The following is a 10,033-nucleotide window of genomic DNA, read 5'->3' on the forward strand; positions in this document are numbered from 1 at the left end:
CTCCCCTTCTATGCAGGGCTATCTATCCTTCAGTCATTTACTCATTTACTCAACAGAGGGATGTTAAGCACCTTCCATTCTGCCGGGCAATTTTTTAGGAGCTGAGAACAGGTGCTCTGCTATTCAGGACCTTACAGGGGACACACTCAGCAGAGAACTATATTACCCCATAATGTAACTGTGAGAACCAGAGGAAGACTTACCACTGCCTAAATGAGTCAGGAAAAGTCTCCATGGAGCTCCTTGGAGCTAGATCTTGAAGGACTAAATGGCTAGGTGAAGAACGGAGAAGGATGCTCACTTTGGCAGCACGTATATAAAGTTGGAACGATACAGAGATTAGCATCGCCCCTGCGCAAGGATGACACGCAAATTCGTGAAGCGTTCCATATTTTGTCGTTGCTGACAACAACATGGGCAAAGGTAAAGAGATGTGAAAAGGAGACCGTTCAAAGAAGTCGTATTGATGTCTATGACTCTACGTGGGCACGTGAAGAGTGGGCATGTGAAGGGGAGGGTTGGCTGGAGCCAACAATGGGAAGGCCTTCCCTTTCTGCTCGGCCTGAGAGCACTGCTGATTGACCTTCATTCACTAATCTAGGATGCTACTGCCCTTCTCACATGCTCCAGGGGGTCTGGGGCTTTTCCCTCCTCACCTGTTACCTTGCAAATCACTTGTCCATTCCTTTGACCACATCCAAGGCTGTCCCTCAAGGATTCTTCTGTTTAGACAGTGACCTTGACATCACTTTGCCCCAGGACCTCCGTATGAGTCATCAGCCCACCACGCAGCCTGCTAACCATTGTGGCAGAAAGAAATCTCAGGGCCCAAATGTTATACAAGTATTTAATTATGGGCCCACAGTTTAATTACTTAGTCTGGCTTTATATGACATAATTTATAAATATAATTTACAGTTCCCTTGTTTCTTTCTCCAGCCATTTAGCTCATTAATAGTGCTGATGGTAAGAGCTCTTTTGTCTTTTCTTGCCGGGCTCCGAGCCAGTGGTGAAACGAGATAAGGCGGAGAGGGCAGGGGTGGTGGGAGAAGTCCATCCCAGCAAGAAGCATTTTATCACCGGTACTGTTAAAAATTTCCAGTGTGTGATGACAATAAAAAGAAGATAGACTTGTAGTTGGTTTTATTATTGTTTTTAAATCTTATAAAGCCGACACCCACCCCTTCCACTTCTCCCCCATTGCCTGCACCCAGGACAGACCACATCCCCTTATGCCTCTGCTCCAGGCACAACATTTAGTTCACAGTAAAGCCAGCTGTCTGCAACAACCTGCTGGGGTTTTCCCTGAAGCTTTCTCAAGGAACATTTGTTTATTCAACCAGCATTTATTACATACCTACTATGTGCAAGACCCTGTCGGCAAGGAAGTGAAAAGCTGGGGTAAAATACAATACAGTAATTAATTAATGGTTACTGCACACTCAGTACGCACCAGGCACTGTGCCAAGCTTTCACAAACATGGCATTTAGTTTTCAGAACGACCCTAGAAACAAGGCTCAGGTTGTTCAAAACAGAGGCTCTGGACCCTGGTTGCATGTTGGAGTCAGCTGGGGAACTCTGATGCTGGAAACCACCCTTTAAAGTTTCTGGTTTCATTGATTTGAGGTATGGCTTGGGCATTGAAATATTAAACAAAACAAAACAAAACCTCCTCAGGCAATTATAATGTGCAGCCACATTTAAGAACCACTGATTTAAGTAATTTTCCTAAGATTCTACAAATAAAGCAAGGAAGGCAGGCAGCCTGGTCAGTTGACCACCTGAGCCCTACTATGTGCCAGACACAGCACTAGGTCCTTTCACTGCTAAGAATGTAACAGATGGCAAGTGCTGTAAAAAAGATAAAACCCTACTGCAGGTCAAAGGACAATGAATGCAGGGAATCCTTCATGAAAGAGGTCACTTATAGGTTATTCTTTTCAAGAATCTGTAAACTACACAGAAGTGGTAGAAAGGGTTGGGCGGGACTTCCAGGCAGAAAGAACCATGTGAGCAGAGGTGTGTAGGTTGGGAAACATGGCAAATGGACAAGGAACAGGGAACGGACCCTGTGTACATTGGGACAGTTGAGGGAAATTTGGCAGGAAAGGAAAATCAGGGACAGGTTGTGAAGGACAAGGCTTCCCAAAATATTTCAGGTTGAGGCACATGTGGAATAAGGATCATATTTTTAGTATACACCAGAGTAGATGGGCAAGGCTGTCACCAACTGTCTTAGTCTGTTCAGGATGCAATAACAAAATACCATAGACTGGTGGCTTTAAAACAACAGAAATTTATTCCTCCCAGTTCTGGAGGCTGGGAAGTCAGAGAACATGGCTCTGGTAGATTCGGTGTCTGGTGAGAGCCCACTTCCTCATAAACAGCCATCTTCTCACCATAACCTCACATGGCCCAAGGAACCAGGGATGTCTCCAGTGGTTCTTTTATAAAGGCACTAATCCCACTCATGAGGGCTCCACCCTGATGAGCTAATCACTTCTTAAAGGCCCAACCTCCAAACACCATCACACTGGGAATTGGGTTTCAACAATTCAGTCTACAGCATCATCTCAGCAGATCTGACACACCCACTGGGAAGCTTTGGCATAAGGCCCTGAATAGGATCCAAGAAGTCTGAACTTCATTCTATGGGTAATGGGAAGCCAATGAAGATATCATATTGAAATGGAGAGATTGTGATAGAACGGAAGTTGTGTGTTTTTAATACAAATCCAGGCATTGTCACAATGACTTCCTAAAGACAAAACCTGAATGGAATTTTCCATCAAGCACTACTAATAGAATACTTTCCTAATATATTACGATTAGCTACCTGGGTGGTGTCTTTCCTGCTAGACTTTGTTCTTCAACAAAAGGGATTGTGCCATACTCTTTTTCTTTTTCATTTTGTAATTCCAACGTCTGGTACAGGGCTTGGCACATAGAAGGTGTACACTTAGAAACAGCCTTTGAACCACTCATTAAATTCCATTCAGAAGGCAGCCACCTATTCCAGGGTCAAGAGGTAAAAAGTTGATGTAAATGCATGTACATTAGAAAGAGAATGGGCATAAGAGTCAGAGGACCATGAGAACAGCCATCAAGTCTGTATAACCTGTCTGTTAAAATATTTGCCTTACATATTGAGGTGCTCCTATGTTGGGTGCATATATATTTACAATTGTTATATCTTCTTCTTGGATTGATCCGTTGATCATTACGTAGTGTCCTTCTTTGTCTCGTGTAACAGTCTTTATTTTAAAGTCTATTTTGTCTTATATAAGTATTGCTACTCCAGCTTTCTTTTGATTTCCATTTGCATGGAATAGCTTTTTTCCATCCCCTTACTTTCAGTCAGTACGTGTCTCTAGATCTGAAAAAGAATATATATATCTGAATCACTGTGCTAATACAACATTATAAATCAACTAGACTTCAAATAAATAAATAAATAAATAATAAAAATCGGGAAAAAAAAAAAAGTCTGCACAACATGGAGGCCCTGGGCAGACACACTTGGTTTCCAGGGATTTTCCCTTCCCTAGTCTCTGCTTCTCTTCTTGTAAAACCCACCTAGAAGCACTGTTGTGAAATAACACATGGCAAAGTCCTGGCACACAGCTGGCCCTCAGAAATGTCCACTGGCCCCAATGCCCTTGACCGTATCTAATTTTCAAATGCTTCAAATCAAATAATGAGTATCACATTAATGGTCTTAATTTGTCTCCATTCTATTGTCTTTGTAAATATTTGCTCTACTGGATGTGTGTGTGGCAAGGGAGCCAGAATAGCTAAGTCTGAAAGTTCTGCTATTGCTTTTAGTTAGCCTTCTACACAATCACCAGGTAAGAATCATCATACCTATCGTTCATTGAGAATCTGCTATGTTTTAGGTCCAATGCAAAACATTTCATATATGCTATCTGATTTCACCCTCACAATAAGCCTAAACAGAGGTCACCAAATCTGGTCCTGGTCTGTTTTTGTATAGCCCTTAATCTAAGAACAGTTCAGACATTTTTAAAGGTTTGGAAAAAACAACCAAAAAACCAGTATGCCACAAAGACTATATGTGCTGCAAAACCTGAAATATTTACTAACTCATCCTTTACAGAAAAAGCTTGCCAATTCCTGGCCTATAAGATAGGGACTGTCACTGTGGCCACTTCACAGATGAGAAAACTGAGTTTTAGAAAGGGGAAGTAATTGCCCAAGGCAGAGAGTATCAGATGACAAGTCTTGGTTCCAGGACTAATTTTAGAGCCATGGTCTTAAAACCAGTTTTATTGCTTTAAATTGTATTTAAAAGGTCCTTTCCCTTTGACTTAAACATAAACTCGACCCATCCATAGCTTGTTCTAAAGGGTTTGTGACACGTCTTCTCTGTTGCCTACAACCCTGTACGTGCTCCATCTTGCCTCCCGTGATGCTTATAAAAAGGTGAGGGTTGGAGGAGGGCGCAGACTCATATCAGGTTCCTCGCCCACTCCCCACAGAGTTTTCAAAGCAGCACAGGGTCAAGGGCTGTGAGGAGAGTGACAATACACAGGAGAGCCTGCTGAGAAGGAAACACAGTGCTTTGTCTTCGGGGAGTCTGGATTCCAGCTGTGGGGGAAGGGAGAGAATTCGTGTTTTCCTTCCAAAGGAAAACATGGCCGGAGGTTTCCACGTAAGCACACATCTGAGTAGTCTTGTTGTCACTCTGTCTGGGCTCTGAGGCGGAAGACACCTAAACACCACACTGCTTCAGCTCCAGCACCTCACCAGCTGAGAAGAGCAGCTGCTCCTGTTTCATCTGTTTCATATTCAGCAGGCGGATTAGTTTAAGGTTCTGACCCCGGGGGAATGATGCCTACAGTAAGTGCTCTGTTATCCTGTCCAGCTGGGAGTGAGGTGCCCTGCTTTGTCAAAGACGCTGGTTCCTGGAGAGCTAGTTGCCACATATACCATCAGCGGGCAATCGGTATTCAAAGATGCAGAATGCAAAAATTATGCTTTGTACTAAAACTATCCAGAACATAATTCCATCTTTCTTAGATATTTCAGCAGGCATGGTGCCTCGGGGACATTGTCAGAGAAGGAAGAAGGTGCAGGAAATGAAATTCACGTTTACTGAGTTCTATGCTGCTAGCAAGCACTGAGCTGGGAGCCTTAAATCAATACACCATTTAATGCTGAAAATCGTCCAGTGTGAGGTATCTCCACTCTACAAAAGAAAAAACTGAGGCTCGAGATGGGTTCATTCATTCACATGGTATTTACTGAGCACATTCTCTTGACCTCAGCACTGGGAATACCTATCCCTGCCCTCGTAGAGCTTCTATTCTTGGAGGGGAGCATCCGTTAAACAACGACAAGTAATTGAATAATTATGGTAAGGATGAGAGCTACCAAGGGCAGGCTGCTATGAGAACATCTAACAGAGAGAGCTGAGCATCCAAGAAGACTTCCCTAAGGAAGCAAAATTGAAGCTGAGACCTGAGGTGTTCCTTAGGAGAGGGACAAGCCAACGTTCCCAGCACTTGGAGACCCCATGGTGGAAAGAAGCATAGCCCTCCAAAAAAGTGACAACGTGCCAGGCAGCTGGGGCAGAGAGTGAGGGGTAGGGACTGACACGAGGTGAAGTTGGTGAGGTTAGTACAGCATAGACCACCAGGGCCATCCTTGCCGTCCGAGCAAGGATGTCAGACTTTATTCCAGGAAGTCACAGAGGAACACAAGCCAAGCAGACATGGCAGTCCTGCAGAAGGACAAACTCTTAGAAGTAAGTAGCAAGCCAGAGTTCAAGTGCAGGTTCAACTCTAAGGTTTATGCTTTTTCCACTGTCACTAGCAATCGTTAAAAATATTTTCTAAAGCGTGCAGGTTTGATCAAGTGATACGATCTTCCAGCTGACAGAAAGAGCATCCAGTATAGAAAGCAAGCCCTGGATTAGGAGTCAGAAGTCTTGGGTTCTAGTTCTGCCTCTGATCATTTCTGGTCATGCGGGACCAGGCTAACTTTTCTCACATCACAGGCCTCAGTTTCCTCTAAGAGGGAGAGTGTTTAGACTAGGTGCTCAATGAGTTATCACATGGAAAACATTTAAAACCATGGAGAATCCATAGTAAATGCTCAGTAAATCTTAGCTGTTGGTTTTATCAGCCTCTTTGAACTCTATTATTTTCTGACTCTTAGTATAAATTTTGTGACTATGAACGCACTTTCTCAGAACACTCCCTGCCCTGGCACAATCATCAATCTTGGTTATTTCTAGAGTAAGGTAGTAAAATTGTTCTTTTGACATAATCCTAGAATTCTCCAATAACACTTTAGGAACTCTTGTCTTCCTGGGTTTTATAACCCACTTAAATGTTCCCATAATTGATTCTCCCCTCTTACAGGATTTGCCCACATAACCCACAGGCAGAAATTTAATTACGGATCTGAAGGGACTTACTGTTATAATATTGGCAGAGCTTTCCTAGGTTAAGTGATAATTAAGGTTTAAATTCCACTGGGGGCTTCCTTGGTGGCGCAGTGGTTGAGAGTCCGCCTGCCGATGCAGGGGACATGGGTTTGTGCCCCGGTCCGGGAAGATCCCACATGCCGCGGAGCGGCTGGGCCCGTTAGCCATGGCCGTTGAGCCTGTGCTCCACAACGGGAGAGGCCACAACGGTGAGAGGCCCGCGTACCACAAAAAAAAAAAAAAAAAATTTAAATTCCACTGGGATCAAGCAACTTTTAAACGGGTCTTCTCCCTCTCCCAGCCCATATTACAACAAAAATACAGGACAATACTAAACAGGAAATTATTTTGTGCACCATATGCAAAGTTGGACCTGCTTTTCTTTGGTTCCTTGATTTAGTGATAATACATTTTCACATGCATGTTGTGTCCCTACAGCCTATTTCTGGAAATTGGAAGGAGTCAGGAGGGCTCTTCTTGATTAAAATAGCAAATATTCAGTCCTAGGCCACTTCCCTTAAGACCACCCCTATCCCATCACTCAGCAAGTTCTTGGGTTCTTGCCTTTCTTTGCCCAGCTGGAGTGTGCTTTCTCTGGGAATGCAAACTCATTTTAATATTAGCTTAAGCGAGGCATAATTAGGAATGCAAATCTGCTGCAAGAAAACAATACAATTCTTTCAAAAGCCAAGATTTGATGACTTTTGGATTATCTGTTGTTGAGCTTTTTTTTAAAATATAACATTCTCATTGCTCTCCATTCTAGTAATTGAAAGCTGTCTGTATATTTAAGTATGCAGCTGTAATTGGCCTGCATACTTAAAAATATAACCACCCATCCTGCATTGCCAACTTTTAGTCATTAGAATACTTCATCAACTACATGAAAGTTATCATGTCAAGTGCTCTTTTATATAACCATGTGTGTACTTGTGTGGGGGGGTGTAAATGTGTATGCTAGCAAAACCTAAAATCTAAAATGAGTTTATAACAGAGAGTCACAACATAACTGGGTATTCTTTCAGGCAGAGGACCTTTGGCTCACTCCTTTTTATATAACACCCTCATGGTAGTAAGGTGACCGAAATCCTGCAGGATTTAGCTCCTAATGATCTTTCCAGCCTCATCTCTCATCACTCCTCACTGTGTTCTCTATGCTCCAGCCATGCTAGCAGAATCTGTGCCTTGAAATTCATGCCACTTGCCTAATCCAGACTTTCACACATGTTTTCACTCTACCTGGAATCTTCCTCTCCCCCATCACTGAACTATTTAGTCCTTAGCCTCCACATCTCAAGTTAATTGACACTTCCTGTGAAACTTGGCTGTGGACCTGGATCCACATACAGTTGCATAGATTTTCAACTACAGAGAACATTTTTTTTTTAACTCTTTCTTCAGGCAAATCTGTATACCAGTCACCTGGGGATAGAGGGAAAAGAGGAAGAGTGCTTCAGTGAATTATCCGAAGCCTTCTGACATCCCCACCTATAGCTCTTCAAAACAAGCTGATCCCTAAGACGCTGAACTGCTAATATCCTTATATTATAAACCATATCATTTGCTGGCTTTCTATGCCATTTTATATAGGATTCTAATAATTTTTAATTCTAAATTCCTTATGGACAAGGTCTATCCTACTTTTAAACGACCTACAAAGCCTAGCACCAGGGTGAATATATAAGAAATACCAACAAATACCATTGATTAACTGCCTGTTGACCTGCCCTTGGAGTGTCTTCCACAAGAGTCATTTAGCAGCATGGTGAAATGCTCAGGGCATTGTTTGTTTACCATGTTCAGCATTTTCCCAAGTCCTAACACAATGCCTGATACACCATAGGCACTCAGTAAATATTTATGGAGTAAGTGGATGAATGAATGATGATACAAAGGCAGTAGTGAACAGAAGCCCTGCCCTAAGGGAACCTCTAGACAATGAAAGAGACTTATACTCACATTCTTCTCTCTCCTCCCCAACCTTTCATTGAAAATTAACTACATTGTCTCCCTCACTTCTTAAAGATCTCTTGAGATGGATTCTTTACTTTTTTCTTAGGTAGCCTTTGAAAGGAAAAAGAATAATCTTAGCAGAAACACATAAACAGGAATCTTCTAAACAGCTTTGGAAAACACCAAGAATGAAGATTGTGATAACTGGTCTACTCTGGAAGGCTTCACATTGCTAAGATCAATGACAATCTTTTCCATTTATGGCCTTCTCTTCACCACACACAGTCAATGACAATCATTACAAAATATAAAAGCAAAGTCTGCAATTCAATATAAGCCAACAAGTCTTCATTCTGTGTTGGGTATTGGAGATAAAACATTAAAAGATGATTAAGACTGGAGTGGAGTGAGAGAGAATGTAAACAACTATCATACAACATGATAATTGCTATGCTGGAGGGATGGACAGGGTGTTCAGGGAATAATGAAGATGGAGCAGTTAATTCTGTCTCAGAGCATAGAGGAAAACCTCACAGAGAAACTGATCATTGAACTAGTCCTTCATGATGGCAGAATCTTGCAGGTAGAATTGAGATGAGCGGTCCAAGTATAAAGAACAGCATGAAAGCATTTAAGGCAGCTCAGATAGGTTCTCAACAGTTTTAACACCAAAGAGTTTCATTCATCCCTAATGAAAATAGTTGTAACTTTAGCATCCATTGATTGAGAAAGCACATCACAGCAAAATCTACTGTGTGTTTAGTAGAGCTCTTGAACAAATGTGTATTTTATCAATCGCTATAGCAGCTATGTAGTCAGAAAATAGTAGCACATTGCCAAGGTATGAAAGCAACCTAAGTGTCCATCAACAGATGAATGGATAAAAAAGATGTGGTATATATATATATATAATGGGCTACTACTCAATCATAGAAAAGAATGAAATTTTGCCACCTGCAGCAACATGGATGGACTTGGAGGGTACTTTGCTAAGTGAAATAAGTCAGACAGAGAAAGACAAATACTGTATGCTATCACTTATATGTAGAATCTAAAAAACACAACAAACCAGTGAATGAAACAACAAAAGAAGCAGACTCACAGATTCAGGGAACCAACTAGTGGTTACCAGTGGGGAGAGGGAAGGAGGGAGGGACACTATAGGAGTAGGGGATTTAAAAAAGGGATTATTATGGGATTACATGAAATCATGTGTTTGAAACTTTTAAAAACTGTAAAGCACTACAGAATTTAAAGAATCTTTTGTTCAATTTTTAAAAAGTTTTAAAAAGATAATCCCCATCTATAAATTTTGATGGAGTAATCCTAAATAAAATGTTTGAGAATAGATTTTTTTAAAAAGTAGCAAATGATGTCAGACTTAAAGCTCACATTTACCTTCCCTTCCTCTAAAAGTGCCATTGAAACTAACATGGAGGGCTTCCCTGGTGGCACAGTGGTTAAGAACCCACCTGCCAATGCAGGGGACACAGGTTCAAGCCCTGGACCAGGAAGATCTCACATGCCATGGAGCAACTAAGCCCATGCACCACCACAACTACTGAGCCTGAGCTCTAGAGTCGGCGAGCCACAACTACTGAGCCCACATGCCACAACTACTGAAGCCC

General features: G+C 42.0%; 1 non-coding gene across 1 annotated transcript; it reads left to right on the top strand.

Moving 5' to 3' along the window:
* The first annotated feature begins 294 nt into the window (after positions 1-294).
* On the top strand, positions 295-396 carry LOC131760713 (U6 spliceosomal RNA). Its single transcript, XR_009336812.1, has one exon. It is a non-coding gene; the product is annotated as a U6 spliceosomal RNA (small nuclear RNA).
* The last annotated feature ends 9,637 nt before the right edge of the window (positions 397-10,033 follow it).

The sequence above is a fragment of the Kogia breviceps genome, chromosome 7 (genome assembly GCF_026419965.1).
Source record: "Kogia breviceps isolate mKogBre1 chromosome 7, mKogBre1 haplotype 1, whole genome shotgun sequence".
NCBI lineage: Eukaryota > Metazoa > Chordata > Mammalia > Artiodactyla > Physeteridae > Kogia > Kogia breviceps.